The 17,670-nt window shown below is 40.2% G+C and overlaps 1 protein-coding gene across 15 annotated transcripts in view; it reads left to right on the plus strand.

The window, feature by feature from the left end:
• The window catches only part of KANK1 (KN motif and ankyrin repeat domains 1), a 216,009-nt gene that overhangs the window by 64,267 nt on the left and 134,072 nt on the right, over positions 1-17,670 (plus strand). For all 15 annotated transcript variants that reach the window (XM_060410924.1, XM_060410915.1, XM_012123804.5 and 12 more), the window contains exon 2: positions 17,412-17,537. The gene's annotated coding sequence lies outside the window, so the exon portion shown is untranslated. The remainder of the gene's footprint in view (positions 1-17,411; positions 17,538-17,670) is intronic.

The following is a 17,670-nucleotide window of genomic DNA, read 5'->3' on the forward strand; positions in this document are numbered from 1 at the left end:
AACTCTGTAAATACCTCTGAGCGGTTCAGACTATAGAGCGCACATAAGGAAGTGACTACTGGCTAGCTTGCTCTCTCCTCTCTTGATCTCACCGCATCTCATTCCAGTTACCTCTAACTACCCCCTCCATCTTCTCTTCTCCTTGTAACTCAGTGAACCTCTCTGAGTGTCCCTCAATGTGGAGAAACTTTTCATCTTTAACCTAGATGTTTTATCATCGGTGCTGTATAGATGGAGAAGTCTAGAGGCTACTGTAAAAATAAAACTGAAAACCAGAAGCAGGAGGCTTAAATCCAAAGCCTGAAAACATTAGAGAACTCTTGAATTCAGGGAACATTAAGCAATAGGAGCTCATCAAATGCCTTCATACCTACACTGAAACCAAGCTCCACCCAAGGGCCAACAAGTTCCAAAACAAGACATACCACGCAAATTCTCCAGCAACACAGGAACACTCCCCTGAGCCTCAATATACAGGCAGCTCAAAATTATCCCAAAACCTTTGATGTCTCATAACCCATTACGGGTCACTCCACTGCACTCCAGAGAGAAGAAACCCAGCTCCACCCACCAAAACTCCAACACAAGTCTCCCTAACCAGGAAACCTTGACAAGCCACTGATAGAACCCCACCCAAAGTGAGGAAGCTCCATAATAAAGAGAACTCCACAAATTACCAGAATATAAAAAGGCCACCCCAAACGCAGCAATATAACCAAGATGAAGAGACAGAGGAATACTCAGCAGGTAAAGGAACAGGAGAGTTGCCCACCAAACCAAACAAAAGAGGAAGAAGTAGGGAATCTACCGGAGAAGGAATTCCGAATATTGATAGTGAAAATGATCCAAAATCTTGAAATCAAAATGGAAACACAGATAAATAGCCTAGAGACAAGGATTGAGAAGATGCAAGAAAGGTTTAACAAGGACCTAGAAGAAATAAAAAAGAGTCAAAATATAATGAATAACGCAATAAATGAGATCAGAAACACTCTGGAGGCAACAAATAGTAGAATAACGGAGGCAGAGGATAGGATTAGTGAAATAGAAGATAGAATGGTAGAAATAAATGAATCAGAGAGGAAACAAGAAAAACGAATTAAAAGAAACGAGGACAATCTCAGAGACCTCCAGGACAATATGAAACGCTCCAACATTTGAATTATAGGAGTCCCAGAAGAAGAAGACAGAAAGAAAGATCATGAGAAAATCCTTGAGGAGATAATAGTTGAAAACTTCCCTAAAATGGGGAAGGAAATAATCACCCAAGTCCAAGAAACACAGAGAGTTCCAAATAGCATAAACCCAAGGCGAAACACCCCAAGACACATATTAATCAAATTAACAAAGATCAAACACAAAGAACAAATATTAAAAGCAGCAAGGGAAAAACAACAAATAACACACAAGGGGATTCCCATAAGGATAACAGCTGATCTTTCAATAGAAACTCTTCAGGCCAGGAGGGAATGGCAGGACATACTTAAAGTGATGAAAGACAATAACCTACAGCCCAGATTACTGTACCCAGCAAGGATCTCATTCAAATACGAAGGAGAAATCAAAAGCTTTACTGACAAGCAAAAGCTGAGAGAATTCAGCACCACCAAACCAGCTCTCCAACAAATTCTAAAGGATATCCTCTAGACAGGAAACACGAAAGGGTGTATAAACCCGAACCCAAAACAATAAAGTAAATGGTAACGGGATCATACTTATCAATAATTACCTTAAACGTAAATGGGTTGAATGCCCCAACCAAAAGACAAAGACTGGCCGAATGGATACAAAAACAAGACCCCTCTATATGCTGCTTACAAGAGACCCACCTCAAAACAAGGGACACATACAGACTGAAAGTGAAGGGCTGGAAAAAGATATACCACGCAAATAGAGACCAAAAGAAAGCAGGAGTGGCAATACTCATATCCGATAAAATAGACTTTAAAACAAAGGCTGTGAAAAGAGACAAAGAAGGCCACTACATAATGATCAAAGGAACAATCCAAGAAGAAGATATAACAATTATAACTATATATGCACCCAATATAGGAGCACCGCAATATGTAAGACAAATGCTAACAAGTATGAAAGGGGAAATCAACAATAACACAATAATAGTGGGAGACTTTAATACCCCACTCACACCTATGGACAGATCAACTAAACAGAAAATTAACAAAGAAACGCAAACTTTAAATGATACATTAGATCAGTTAGACCTAATTGATATCTATAGGACATTTCACCCCAAAACAATGAATTTCACCTTTTTTCAAGTGCTCATGGAACCTTCTCCAGGATAGATCACATCCTGGGCCATAAATCTAAACTTGATAAATTCAAAAAATCGAAATCATTCCAAGCATCTTTTCTGACCATAATGCATTAAGATTAGATCTCAATTACAGGAGAAAAACTATTAAAAATTCCAACATATGGAGGATGAACAACACACTTCTGAATAACCAACAAATCACAGAAGAGATCAAAAAAGAAATCAAAATATGCATAGAAACTAATGAAAATGAAAACACAACAACCCAAAACCTGTGGGACACTATAAAAGCAGTGCTAAGAGGAAAGTTCATAGCAATACAGGCATACCTCAAGAAACAAGAAAAAAGTCAAATAAATAACCTAACTCTACAACTAAAGCAACTAGAAAAGGAAGAGTTGGAGAACCCCAGAGTGAGTAGAAGGAAAGAAATCTTAAAAACTAGGGCAGAAATAAATGCAAAAGAAACAAAAGAGACCATAGCAAAAATCAACAAAGCCAAAAGCTGGTTCTTTGAAAGGATAAATAAAATTGACAAACCATTAGCCAGACTCATCAAGAAGCAAAGAGAGAAAAATCAAATCAATAAAATTAGAAATGAAAATGGAGAGATCACAACAGACAACACAGAAATACAAAGGATCATAAGAGAGTACTATCAGCAGTTGTATGCCAATAAAATGGACAACGTGGAAGAAATGGACAAATTCTTAGAAAAGTACAATTTTCCAAAACTGAACCAGGAAGAAATAGAAAATCTTAACAGACCCATCACAAGCACGGAAATTGAAACTGTCATCAGAAATCTTCCAGCAAACAAAAGCCCAGGTCCAGACGGCTTCACAGCTGAATTCTACCCAAAAATTTCGAGAAGAGCTAACACCTATCCTCCTCAAACTCTTCCAGAAAATTGCAGAGGAAGGTAAACTTCCAAACTCATTCTATGAGGCCACCATCACCCTAATACCAAAACCTGACAAAGATGTCACAAAAAAAGAAAACTACAGGCCAATATCACTGATGAACATAGATGCAAAAATCCTCAACAAAATTCTAGCAATCAGAATCCAACAACACATTAAAAAGATCATACACCATGACCAAGTGGGCTTTATCCCAGGGATGCAAGGATTCTTCAATATCCGCAAATCAATCAATGTAATTCACCACATTAACAAATTGAAAAATAAAAACCATATGATTATCTCAGTAGATGCAGAGAAGGCCTTTGACAAAATTCAACATCCATTTATGATAAAAACTCTCCAGAAAGCAGGAATAGAAGGAACATACCTCAACATAATAAAAGCTATCTATGACAAACCCACAGCAAACATTATCCTCAATGGTGAAAAATTGAAAGCATTTCCCCTAAAGTCAGGAACAAGACAAGGGTGTCCACTTTCACCGCTACTATTCAACATAGTTCTGGAAGTTTTGGCCACAGCAATCAGAGCAGAAAAAGAAATAAAAGGAATCCAAATTGGAAAAGAAGAAGTAAAACTCTCACTGTTTGCAGATGACATGATCCTCTACATGGAAAACCCTAAAGACTCCACCAGAAAATTACTAGAGCTCATCAATGAATATAGTAAAGTTGCAGGATATAAAATCAACACACAGAAATCCCTTGCATTCCTATACACGAATAATGAGAAAGTAGAAAAAGAAATTAAGGAAACAATTCCATTCACCATTGCAACGAAAAGAATAAAATACTTAGGAATATATCTACCTAAAGAAACTAAAGACCTATATATAGAAAACTATAAAACACTGATGAAAGAAATCAAAGAGGACACTAATAGATGGAGAAATATACCATGTTCATGGATTGGAAGAATCAATATAGTGAAAATGAGTATACTACCCAAAGCAGTTTACAAATTCAATGCAATCCCTATCAAGCTACCAGCCACATTTTCACAGAACTAGAACAAATAATTTCAAGATTTGTATGGAAATACAAAAACCTCGAATAGCCAAAGCAATCTTGAGAAAGAAGAATGGAACTGGAGGAATCAACTTGCCTGACTTCAGGCTCTACTACAAAGCCACAGTCATCAAGACAGTATGGTACTGGCACAAAGACAGACATATAGATCAATGGAACAAAATAGAAAGCCCAGAGATAAATCCACACACCTATGGACACCTTATCTTTGACAAAGGAGGCAAGAATATACAATGGAGTAAAGACAATCTCTTTAACAAGTGGTGCTGGGAAAACTGGTCAACCACTTGTAAAAGAATGAAACTAGATCACTTCCTAACACCGCACACAAAAATAAACTCAAAATGGATTAAAGATCTAAATGTAAGATCAGAAACTATAAAACTCCTAGAGGAGAACATAGGCAAAACACTCTGACATAAATCACAGCAGGATCCTCTATGATCCACCTCCCAGAATTCTGGAAATAAAAGCAAAAATAAACAAATGGGATCTAATGAAAATTAAAAGCTTCTGCACAACAAAGGAAAATATAAGCAAGGTGAAAAGACAGCCTTCTGAATGGGAGAAAATAATAGCAAGTGAAGCAACTGACAAACAACTAATCTCAAAAATATACAAGCAACTTCTGCAGCTCAATTCCAGAAAAATAAACGACCCAATCAAAAAATGGGCCAAAGAACTAAACAGACATTTCTCCAAAGAAGACATATGGATGGCTAACAAACACATGAAAAGATGCTCAACATCACTCATTATTAGAGAAATGCAAATCAAAACCACAATGAGGTACCACTTCACACCAGTCAGAATGGCTGTGATCCAAAAATCTGCAAGCAATAAATGCTGGAGAGGGTGTGGAGAAAAGGGAACCCTCCTACACTGTTGGTGGGAATGCAAACTAGTACAGCCACTATGGAGAACAGTGTGGAGATTCCTTAAAAATTACAAATAGAACTACCTTATGACCCAGCAATCCCCTGCTGGGCATACACACCGAGGAAACCAGAATTGAAAGAGACACATGTACCCCAATGTTCATCGCAGCACTGTTTATAATAGCCAGGACATGGAAACAACCTAGATGTCCATCAGCAGACGAATGGATAAGAAAGCTGTGGTACATATACACAATGGAGTATTACTCAGCCGTTAAAAAGAATTCATTTGAATCAGTTCTGATGAGATGGATGAAACTGGAGCCGATTATACAGAGTGAAGTAAGCCAGAAAGAAAAACACCAATACAGTATACTAACACATATATATGGAATTTAGGAAGATGGCAATGACGACCCTGTATGCAAGACAGGGAAAGAGACACAGATGTGTATAACGGACTTTTGGACTCAGAGGGAGAGTGAGAGGGTGGGATGATTTGGGAGAATGACATTCTAACATGTATACTATCATGTAAGAATTGAATCGCCAGTCTATGTCTGACGCAGGATGCAGCATGCTTGGGGCTGGTGCATGGGGATGACCCAGAGAGATGTTATGGGGAGGGAGGTGGGAGGGGGGTTCATGTTTGGGAACGCATGTAAGAATTAAAGATTTTAAAATTTAAAAAATAAAAAACAAAACAAACAAACAAAAAAAAAACAAAACAAAAAAAAGTCAAAGGCATTGTTTTTTTTAGTTTTAGTTTATTGTTTTTGATTACACTGGGTCTTGGTAGCTACACACAGGCTTTCTTGCGAGTGGGGCTACTCTCCAGTTGTGGGGTGCAGACTTCTCACTGTGACTTCTCTTTCTGCAGAGCACAGGCCCGGTAGTTGTGGTTCATAGGCTTAGTTGCCCCACAGCATGTGGGGTCTTCCCAGACCAGGGATTGAACTCCTTTCCCCTGCATTGGCAGGCAGAGTCTCAGCCACTGGACCACCAGGGAGGTCCAAAAGCATCATTTTGCTTTTATTTTTAAAGAAAATGTCAAAATAATTAACAATGTTCTCTAACTCAGCCCTCACCCTTAAATTGATAGTTGTTTACTTTTACAAGTTCTGAATGAAAAGGTGAAGAATCACCTCCTTGTAGTCACTGTGATGGATGGGAGAAGGTCCATCTTGCTACATTACAAGGTAATGGCAATATGTACACACTTAGACTATTAAACAGTCTAATATTAAAAAAATGTCAACTATTATACTAGATTTTATCTGTTATGTGTTTATAGGTTAATGTTGACTTTAGAGGAACAACACACTTCTTATTTTTATCAGTTCAGGTAGCTATAATTAGAGGCTCAAAGTAGAAAGCTAAGAGTTACTTATAGGGGTCAGGCAGGGAGATTAATGGGGCTCTGCCCATCCACTTCTGCTCTGTGCGTCCAGGATGTTTGCCAAGGTAACCTAGGTCTGTCTTTATAGTGAAAGGAGTCATCTTATCCTACAGAAGTAGGAATCACTGATGCATCACTAGCAACGTCTCGCCTTGGCCCTGTGACTGCAAATATTTGAAAGGCCCGCCTCAGACCCATTCCTCTCTTGGGAAAGAAGACAGGAGTTCTGTGTCTGTAACATTCCATAAAGGCTAAGGAGCATAAGGAGGGTGAGTGGGCAGGGCACCAGCTGTCTGTGCTAAAATACCAGAGCCTGGGCTCTAGTAATTAATGAAGTTTGAGAACATTTCCTTGGCATACTCTACTGCCTGACCCAGTTGACTGTGTCACTCTGGGGAAATGGGCCTTGATTCCTGCTTTTTCTTCCCAAGATTGACGTCTGGCACATATATGTTTCAACTTGAAACAGTGGACCACCAGGTTGAAATGAACACCTGTACCATTCTGTTCTCAATTGGAGGAAGCCTTTATATTTTTCAGTTCTTTATTGAACATACTCTCTCTTTTTAAAGCATATATATATGTAAAAAATTTGAACCCTGTGGAACCTGATTGAGTATTGTTGTTGTTTTATTTTTTTTTTTCATCAGGAAGAATCAAAAGGATCTTCTCAGAGTATTCTGAAGTTTGAGAAAGGCTTATATTTGCTAGGCTTTATCTTTTTTTCAAGGGTAAAGAGTTCTTCCATCTTTTCTGGTGAATGAGGGGTATCAGATACTTTTCTTAAATGTTACAAATGATTGCAGTTAAAACAGTCAAAAGTATTACTTAAAAAAACAGCAGATACTTGGTAACATCCTTAAAATTATTCAGTAAAAACTTTCCATCAGATTTACAATATTATGGAGAGGGTAGTCTCTGTCTACATACGGAGAGTTAAGTCACAAGGTAGTACAGTACTTGCCTGAAATAAGTCACATGATGATGACATCATCCATATTCTCAGTCATTTGTGTGAGAAAAGACTTCTGTTTTATGTAAGCAAGGACCAAGTTTAACAAATGATTCTCATAGTGTGATCCTGAACCAGCATCGTTCACATCATCTGAGAGCTTGTTTTAGGGTTCACCCCAGACCTACTGAATTAATCTCAAGAGTTTTTTAAAGGCGGTCCTCATACTTATACTGGACTCTGAACTTTGAGAACCACTGGCTTGATACAGTCTTTCCGTAACTGTTTATGTAGTTTAAACACTTGGGGTTGCTGAGGTGATGCACCTCAGGTAGGAAGCAGTGGGGCAGCCTCGCTGGAGGCTCCAGAATAGATGACCTTGGCAGTCTTTCAGAACCTGTCTTTACAAGGTGCAGAGAGGGTAGTAAGGCTGTGGAAGAGGAACAAATACTTGGGTTGCCTCTGCTATGCCATGCACTAAAGGGGCTCTTCGAGATCTCCTACACTCAGTCCTTACCCCAGTCATGTGTGCCATTAGTATGTTCCTCCTACCTCGTGGGTACTTTTCTTTTAGTTGTAATCTCAGTCTCAGCTATTTGCTTTGATTCTTTGATGATCATTGAGATTTGATAATCCCTTTCATTTGAGGAGCTGTGCATTGGCTCACAGGGCATGCCATCTGTGTTCAAGAAGTAGAACGCTGCTTTCTGAACTTGGTGCTTCTTCCTGGGACAGCAGTTTTACTTCATGCATGTTGGGAGGAGGGGAGGAAGGACTTTGTTTTTCTTATAAAGCATTGTATTCCCTCTACCTAAGATAAGGAACTTGGTGAACAACTGTTGATATTGTGCATGATTAGGTCATCTCCTGAAGAGTTTGTGTCCCTGTCCGACAGACTTCGGTTTGGTGAAGGCAGTTGTTCTCAAATTGTCACCCTTCCTCATCTCAGCAGCAGCAACCATCCCCCTTCCCCAGACCTACTGAATCAGAAACTCTGAAGGTGGGGCTAGCAACCTGTACTTTAATAATCCCCAAAGTGATTGCTATTTATGCTAACATTTGAGAACTGCTGGTTTGGGGCAAGAGGAGTAGGTCTTTGATTTTTAAAATGGTACCTTCTGTTACAATTTTCTGGGGGTAGTAAAGATGATTCACATTTGAACTTTGGGGATAAGGGTACACTGAAGGTAATATGGCATCCTTCAGAGCATCTAAGAGCAGACTGCTGATGACTTCCTGCTCACACACCCTTCCCTTGTGCAAAGTCCAGCAAGGGGGATTTCCTGCCACCACATCCCCAGGTCACCCACAGATGTGTTCCCTTCCTTCACAGAAAACTGAAAGAAAAGAGAGAGAAATACTGGATGGTATAGAGCTTTCCATCCTGGGGCTTACAGTTTAAAGGGCAAAATTGAGCCAGGTGGTAATCATAAAAACCAACAAACAACAAAAGACCATCACACTTTTGCTTTCTTTGGTTTAAGTGGAAATACTCTTCATACTTCATAAATATAGATAGCAAGTAAGGAAGTTGCTTTGGATGACTGAATGATCCTTATTCCCTATGCATGTTTTTTTCTTTTTTTGCTTTTGCCAAACAATGGAGGGTAACAAAATTATGTATATAACCAAAATAATTTACATGGAGAGCAGTTAGATATTTCTTTTCTGATTGATTACTTTTAAAAGAGAAAAGCTTTTTTCTTAAGCCCTCTATATACAATATTTTAAAAACTTTATATATATATATATATATTTCATTTTCCCCCCAGATTGTGTCACAGTCTGAGTCATTGTTCATTTAAAAATACATGCATAAGCAGCTAGATTTATACATTGTCACAACATCAATGCAAGTTCTTAAGGAGAAATCAAGGATGACAATTGAAAATAAAATGCTCATTGCCAAACAGAACTATTCTTTACCATTTCAAGAAGCTGTACTTAGATGTTTATGGGAGAAATTATGCCAGACCCTACCAGTTCTCTGTCAGAAAACATAATATTCTGACAACCATTTTCTCTCACCTATGTATATAATATTTAATTTTATTTGAAATGTTGACCCAAGCTATGCTAAAAATTTCATCTTTAAGATATCAAGCCTATGCAAAGGGTGGACCCTGAGAGCAGAGCACACTCATAACTCTTAGAGTTTTACTGTTACATCTTGATTTAATAAAATGTCTACTGCTGAAAATAGGAAAAATTGATCATAGGTAGGTTTGAATATGTATTTTTTTTAATGTATTCAAGTAGTCAGCTTGCAAGCCTGGAAAAATTCAGTGAGGCACACTGTGGCAGAGGAGAAACACTGAAATGGAGGGATGAGCGATCTAGTCAGTGGGGAGGTGTTTCTAGTTGAGGGCCTGGACTGTACTCTGCCGCCTCCCTTCTCCACACCCGACCCCACCCTGGGTCTGCTTCCCTCTGATCTGATTTATTTCTCACCCAGCACACCCCACTGTCAGCTTGATAACATGGTAACAGGGAAAGAATGGTATTCACTTGGGAATCTTCAACTGCAAGGAGTAAAACTGAGTTAGGAAGCATTTTATCAGGATACAGAAGTACTCCAAAGAATCCGGGATCCTCAGAGACAAGCTGGAATCAAAAACAGGAAAGCACAAGGAATTTGAAAGACTATGTTGGCTCTATTGCCCTCAGCTTTATCTTCACCTTTCTGCTACAGACCGGCTCTGTCTGTGGTGCTGTTCAGATCCACCTGCCTCCAGAGACTGGCTGGCAGCTCCTCAGCCCCCATTTCCAAGCCCCAGAGGAGAACAGTTTTTCCCAGCCTGGGTCTGATGTCTTTAAGTGGTCCAGTGATCCATGGCTGGTGATGTGTGTATGCACTGGGAGACAACATGGGAGGCCCACCTCTGACCCTGTGGCTGGCTCAGAACATTCCAAAGAAGGGAGTAGTTTGCATAGAGGGGACAAAAGCATTCCCCCACACACATAGCATTAACATATTGCTGTGGGTTTATTCATTAACCCCACTCTGGGGGAGTAATTATCTTTGGCTCCAAGAAAATCTGGATATTGGACCTAGAAAACCTTGGGCCAGACTCTGAATCAGGATCATGAATTGCAGTGAGTTTTCCAAAGTGACTACATTCCATGAGGCCTCCTAGCTATCAGCAGCAGATGCCTCTGGAGCCCCCTATCTCTGTTAGTGCAGACCCTTTAAACAGCAGGGGTGCTGAGCGAGGCCAGATGTTCTTGGTGGAATGCCTGCATAAAGCAAAAGCCTCATGAATCTCTAAAAGCATTCTTTATTCTGAATAACATTCTGATCCACTGGTGGAAGCCAACAAAGTTAAACTAATATTATCAGAAAAACATGTAATTTACTAGATCTTAACCCTTCTTCCTCATTTCCTCGCTCAGTTGTTAATTTGAATAGGAAATCACTCTTAGTCCACATACTTAAGAGTGCAAGAAATAGTGCATTTTCCTGAATCCAGTTAGTTTTGACTGTAAGCTTCTGCTCTCTTAAGGTAGCAGGAAAGTAACCTTCATTAGACTTTGATCTCTTTCCTATAGCACTCTCCCAGGGTTGTGCCAAGGGTCCAGATTCTTACTATAATTCATGAGGTCAGGAAAGCACCCTGGGTCATATATTGATACTGGTTCCCGCTGCTTCTGGGCCATGTTTGAGGCTGGGGAGAATGCTTTGTCACAGCTGGGAGACTAAGTTCAGCATCTGGTCAGGCTTTGGTGGCTCTGGCACATCTGAAGATGCTGCCAGGGAATAGGTATGCTCCTCTGCTGATCTGAGTCCCACAGTCATTCTCCTCCAAGAATCTCCTCTTAATATGAAGGAAGATGGTGGTGGTGGTGGTGTTTCTCTCTTCTCAATCCCTTTTTTCCTTAAGGAAGCCCAAGCACAGCCTCCCTGAAGCAGGGAAGCCAGAGCCCCCTCCTCATGTGAATGAGGAGCATTCGGAGAAAAAACACTGAGGACACCTCGTGCCCCAGAGGCAACAACTCTCCAGGTGCTGGCTGCGGAAGACAGTATGGTGGCTCTGCCTCCCCTGCAGCCGCTCAGGAGAGCCGCCTGTGGGCACAGCCCCACTCCGAGGCATCACCTGCTCTTCCTCATGGTCGCTATCGTATGGGTGCTGTGAGTGAGTGAGTGAAGTCACTCAGTCATGTCCGACTCTTTGCAACCCCAGACTTTAGCCTACAAGGCTCCTCCATCCATGGGATTCTCCAGGCAAGAATACTGGAGTGGGTTGCCATTTCCTTCTCCAGGGGATCTTCCCGACCCAGGGATCGAACCTGGGTCTCCCACATTGTAGGCCGATGCTTTACCATCTGGGCCACCAGGGAAGTTGTTCCTGCCCCTAAATGGCAGGAGTTGTAGGCATTTGTCATTGTTTGAATGTTTCCAAAACCATATTTTGTAAACCTGTTTACTCCAGAGATGTGCACATGTGTGTGGTCAATTGCGTCCAGCTCTTTGTGACCCCATGGACTGTAGCCTGCCAGGATCCTTTGTCCATGAAAATTTCCAGGCAAGAATACTGGAGTGGGTTGCCATTTCCTTCTCCAGGGGATCATCCGGACACAGGGATTGAACCCAGGTCTCTTGTGTCTTCTGCATTGGCAGGCAGATTTTTACCACTGCGCCACCTGGGAAGCCGAGGGCCAAGTCGCTTCAGTCCTGTCCAACTCTGTGTGACTCTATGGATTGTAGCCTGCCAGGCTTCTCTGTCCATGGGATCCTCCAGGCAGGAGCCCTGGAGCAGGTTGCCATGCCCTCCTTCAGGGCATCTTCCCAACCCAGGGGTTGAAACTGAGTCCCTTATGTCCTGCATTGGCAGGCAGGTTCTCTACCACTGGTGCCATGTGGGAAGGCCAGAATAGCCTTCAAATTAGTGAGCATTTCTATAAATCTTCAGTGAATTTATAAAAGGGTGGGGGAAAGATTCCCTTTTCTGGCAGTGGATAATTTAGTTCTGTTAATATGCCTTCAGAGAAACTTGTCTCCCTGGCTCACATATATGCAGTTTTGCCCTCAGAGTTCTCAGTGACTAGACTAATTGTGAGTGCATCCAATTTCAGTGATCATATGCTTTCCTTTTGCCATTATTTTAGACACTGCTTTGGCCACAGCACAACTAATGCATTAAAAAATAAAAATATTTTGGAAGGATATACTTAAGATTAAATCAAGGGGAATGCCATAGAAAATGGCACAGCTTGCATAAAGCATTAATGAGAAATGTGTGATCTTGAGCAATCAGTATATTACATAGAATCTGTGAATGCCTCCTCATCTAAAATTTCAGTACAAGCTGTCCATAAAATATTTATACAGCACAGTGCTGCTACCACCCTGACAAAAGCATAGCTTCAGGTGTATGGTGTTACTACGGACATCACTAACATACAAGCAACTGAAGCACCTTTAAGAGTGCTTACAATGTTAGAAAGTGAAGTGTGTGTCATGGGGTTCAGTTAGTAGTAACTGAAGAAATGGCTTTAGTTCCTAAACAGAATTATTTATTTTGTTGCCAGATGGCACTTATTAGTAAAGAAACATCATAGAGGAAGGAGAAGAGAGGTTACTAATGTGAAGTTTAAAAGAATAGATGCTGCAGAAGCTAGTAACCTGGTTTACTGTTGGTACAGGGGCCGGAGTAGTTCCTGAGATGACTTTTAAGAATGTTATTAAAAATACAGCTGAGAATAATTCTGTTATCAACTCTTTTTTTTAGTGTCAGTGCAAAGCTCATTTGTTAAATAAATATCTGATTATAACTTTACTAACTATGCATGCATGCTTAATTCATCTTATCTGTAAAAGAGGAATGATAACACTTGCCTAGTGGGCTCATTATAAGAATCAAAAGAAAAAGGCACCTTAGTAAGGGTTTGGCAAGAAATAGTGTTTTTTTGAGTTTATGTTTGTTTTAACAATAATTGCTTCCATTCATGACTTTACCTGCATTTTCTTTAATTCTTGAAGTAGACCAGTGAACTGGTCGACCATTTTAGAGATAAAGTTAAAACCTGAAACTATTTGCAACACTTATGTCAAAGTTCATGCGTAGTATCCTCATATAAGGATACCTCTGTATCCTGTGATAGAGATCCTTTCTGGTTCAAAGAGGCTGGAATTGGTTTTGTTCCTGATACCCAAAGGTTCCCAATTAGTATACCATCTTCTCTGCATTATTAAAGGGCCAAGCTAATAATATCCTTCATAGATGAAGAGATGCTACAAGTAAATAAGGTGGACACTGTAGCAGGAGAACAAAGGACATATACGAGAAGTGCAAAAAAGTAAAAAATGTTCAACCTCAGAGTTATGTTAATAATAGGGAACTTATGGAATCTGTAAGATAGGGTAATTTAAAAATTAATACTACCCATGTTTAGGAGTGTAGGAAAGTATACCACTTATCTGCTACTCAATGTACCACTCAGGAGAAGGCAATGGCACCCCACTCCAGTACTCTTGGCTGGAAAATCCCATGGACGGAGGAGCCTGGTAGGCTACAGTCCATGGGGTCACTAAGCGTCGGACACGACTGAGCGACTTCACTTTCACTTTTCACTTTCATGCGTTGGAGAAGGAAATGGCAACCCACTCCAGTGTTCTTGCCTGGAGAATCCCAGAGACGAGGGAGCCTGGTGGGCTGCTGTCTGTGGGGTCGCACAGAGTTGGACACGACTGAAGCAACTTAGCAGCAGCAGCAGCATATATCACTCAAACACATATTAAATGAAACATTCTATAGGACAAGCTATCAATAATATCAAATGCATATTTTTTCATATGTTTGACCCATGACTTTCTCCCTAGCAAGTACTTAGTAGTGTGTTGGAGGATATCCATCTTAGTATTATCTACATATTAAAAAATTGAAAGTGACTTAAATGCTTCAGGGAGGTTTATTAAAATTGATGATTGTACATTCATTAAAACTGAAGGCATAAGAGGCTAATAAGTGACACAACACTTCCATCAGTATAAAAATAAATGGGAAAGCAGGTTACAAAATGCCTAGAATTCACTTTTAATAAAAATTTAATATGCTTATACATTCATTTATTATGTTTATGAATGTGACATCATCATATCAAAATAGAAGGAGAGTAAAAAATGCTAATTGTGCTTAAATTTTCTTTGTTATTCATATTTGATTTTTATAAACTTTTGGTAAAGACCCTTAAAGAAAGAAGAAATATTTAAAGTTATCTTTTTGACAAATCGGCATATATTATGTAGGTTACCCAAACGTAAGTCATATGATATCTGACCTGAATCTGGACTTCTGATGTGTTGATCTGATACATTTCAGTGTATCTGATACATTTCGTTTTCTTTGTTAAATGAATAACTATCATTTATCTTGAGCAGGAATATATAATTTAGACGTTCAGACTTGATAGCATATAGCTGTTGAATGGTTCTATAAAGTTTCTTAGAGAACCAAAATCAGGCACACAAGAGTGGAGAGAGGCTGGAAGGATTTGCATTAAATTATTTTCAGTAGCCAAGCTCTGTGTATATGGAAAGGCATAGAGCAAGGAAATAAGAATGAGAGTTTTTATCAGACTGTTAAGTAAACTTCAGGGTAGAAAATGACCACCATAATGCCTTGGGCTTGATAACCACAATTCTTGACAGGAAAGTCTCTCCTCGTCTCCATTTGCTCACCCAGCTTCTTCTCAGTCCTTTTCAGTCTGCATCCTGGACCAGCCCTATTGAAAACTGTCCTCAGGGGTCCCCAGTGACCTCCCTAGGAATCGTTACGTCCAGGGACATCTTGTTAGTCTCCACACACAGCATTTGAGGCCACTTGTCTTTCTTTGGGTTGATGTGCCTCTCTACCCTCACGGTTATTCTCCTGCCTCTGTAACCATTCTGGCGTTTCCATTGGCTCATCTCTCCGTCTCCCTTGAACCTTCACTGTGTCTTCTAATTCCCCTTAGAAGCTTCATTTTCCTAGTGCTTCATCTTTTCTGAGGTAAAAGTTTAACAGCTAGTCTTTCCTCACTGTGAGTCATTCTTGCTGCTGGTAAGAGTTTGGGTCATAAAATGGCTTTTGGAATTAGAATATGTTTGTTTGGACTGAAAACCTACAGACACTGGAGACACTTAGAGGATATCTCTGGCTCTATGAAAAGACCCCAGGTTGCCTATGAATGGTCTACTTACTGATGACGGAATAAGCTCCTTCCATACAACAAAAATAGTGGAATTAATGAGAGAATCTTAGGTCAAGGCACAAAGGCTTATAAATTTCAACGAGCATTTGTAGAAATGATGCAAAAAAAAACAAACAACAACACAGATTTGTGAAAGCTTTGATGTAGTCCATGCCAAAATGAAAAACAAGTTTAAAAAATCAAAATAGTCACTTTTCAGTTGGAGAGCTAAGCTCAATAAACTCAAAACAATGTCCAGTTCCACTGAGAAACTGGGAGGGTTAAATCATCTGGAAGGTGGCATCTCTGAGTCTGTGAACCTGAGATGGGCTTCACAGAGGGAATAAGAAAAGCTGTGTCCTCTGTGGGGAATGATGGTTGCGCAAGCAGGGCACAGGAGTATGTGTCCTTTGAAACCTAACGAGACTTACCTGCCTAGGACAGAAGGTGTTTGTTGGAAGCTGGAGGAAGATAAGATAAAGTAGAGGCAGATTATGAAGGAACCTGAAAGCCAGCAAAGGAGTTTACATTTAATGGAAGAGGAATGTATTACGACTGTGGATATAAGAGATGTGGATGTAATAGAATGCTAGATTTGGAGATGAGAAGAACAAAGAACTTCAGAGTTGGAGGTATCCTGTAAGGTAGGGTGGGGTGACTAGTATTTGCTGTACATGCTGTATGTCAGGTGCAAGATTGCATAGTTCTTATTCTTACAGCGACTTTAGAGGTAGATGATATCATCCCCATTTTATATATGATAAATGAGCTCTGAGGAAATACAATGTGTCTGAGTTTTTAGAGTACTTAGGCCAGAATTGAACACGTCTGACTTCAAAGCACAATGAGGATGGAGAATGTTGAAATCAGTTCCTGATTTTACACTCAGGAAAACTGAGACCCAGAAGATAGGGGACTATCCAAGGTTACCCAAGTAATGGAATGAAAGCAGCTGGACAGGCAGTGATCTGCAGAGAGAGGCCAGGTTAGAGGGTGCTGTTGTAAACAGGTGGAGGTGCCACAGAATTTGGTACTAGTGGAGGCATATTTTATTGTTATTTAGTCACTCAGACATATCCAGATCTTTTGTGATCCCATGGACTGTAGCCCGCCAGGGTCCTCTGTCCTCGGGATTTCCCAGGCAAGAATACTGGAGTGGGTTGCCATTTCCTTCTTCAGGGCATCATGCCGACTCAGGGATCAAATCTGCATCTCCTGCCTTGGCAGGCAGATTCTTTCCCGTTGAGGTACCAGGCATAGGAGTAAACAAGAGTAGAGAGCAGCAGGACAGTGAAGGGAGTGTGGGGGTGGACTGATGCTGGCATGGCCAGTGATGGAGGGGATCACACGAAAGCAGTCCCAGAGTTTTAATCCAGGGGAACTGCGGTTCCCAGTGAAGATCCTCAGTGCAGCTGATTTTCAGAGAAAGGCATGTATTTCTTATGGGCTAGTCTGATTCTGAAATGACAGAGATACCAAATATAAAAAGTGATGGGATTTGTGAGCTGATTTACATACATACTGATGGATACATGAAGAGAAGCACATGAAGTAGAAGTGAACTGATGGTGAGACACCCCAAGAATTAGTGACCTGCTTTTGCCTAAAGGAAAGGAGATATAATGATATCCTAGGCTTTCTTGCCACTTCCACCGGCAACCAGAAATTGCCTTAACCACAATAAACCACGTAGCCATCTTTAGTAATTGATTCCCCTCTGCTATTGGAAAGGAGTATTGCCCCATCACATTTTCTGCAATGAGACTCTTCTTTTCTTTCAGAATGATTGTCACTGTACTGGATGGACTGCTGAACTATTGAATTACTTCCATCTTTTGACCACGCTAAGAAATTGTCCATGGAGTTGAGATATTTATTGCAGTAATTTCTGGCCTTACATACTTAAGGTAAGGTATACTTTTTTCCCATATAACTATCATAAAGTTGTCATGTTTTTCTTCTTTAACTTTGCTTTTTAAGAGACATTAATCTATTCTTTTCTTCTAGCTTTTATGCTCTAATAATCCCTTCAGAGTGCTC

This window comes from Ovis aries, chromosome 2, assembly GCF_016772045.2.
Source record: "Ovis aries strain OAR_USU_Benz2616 breed Rambouillet chromosome 2, ARS-UI_Ramb_v3.0, whole genome shotgun sequence".
Classification (NCBI taxonomy): domain Eukaryota; kingdom Metazoa; phylum Chordata; class Mammalia; order Artiodactyla; family Bovidae; genus Ovis; species Ovis aries.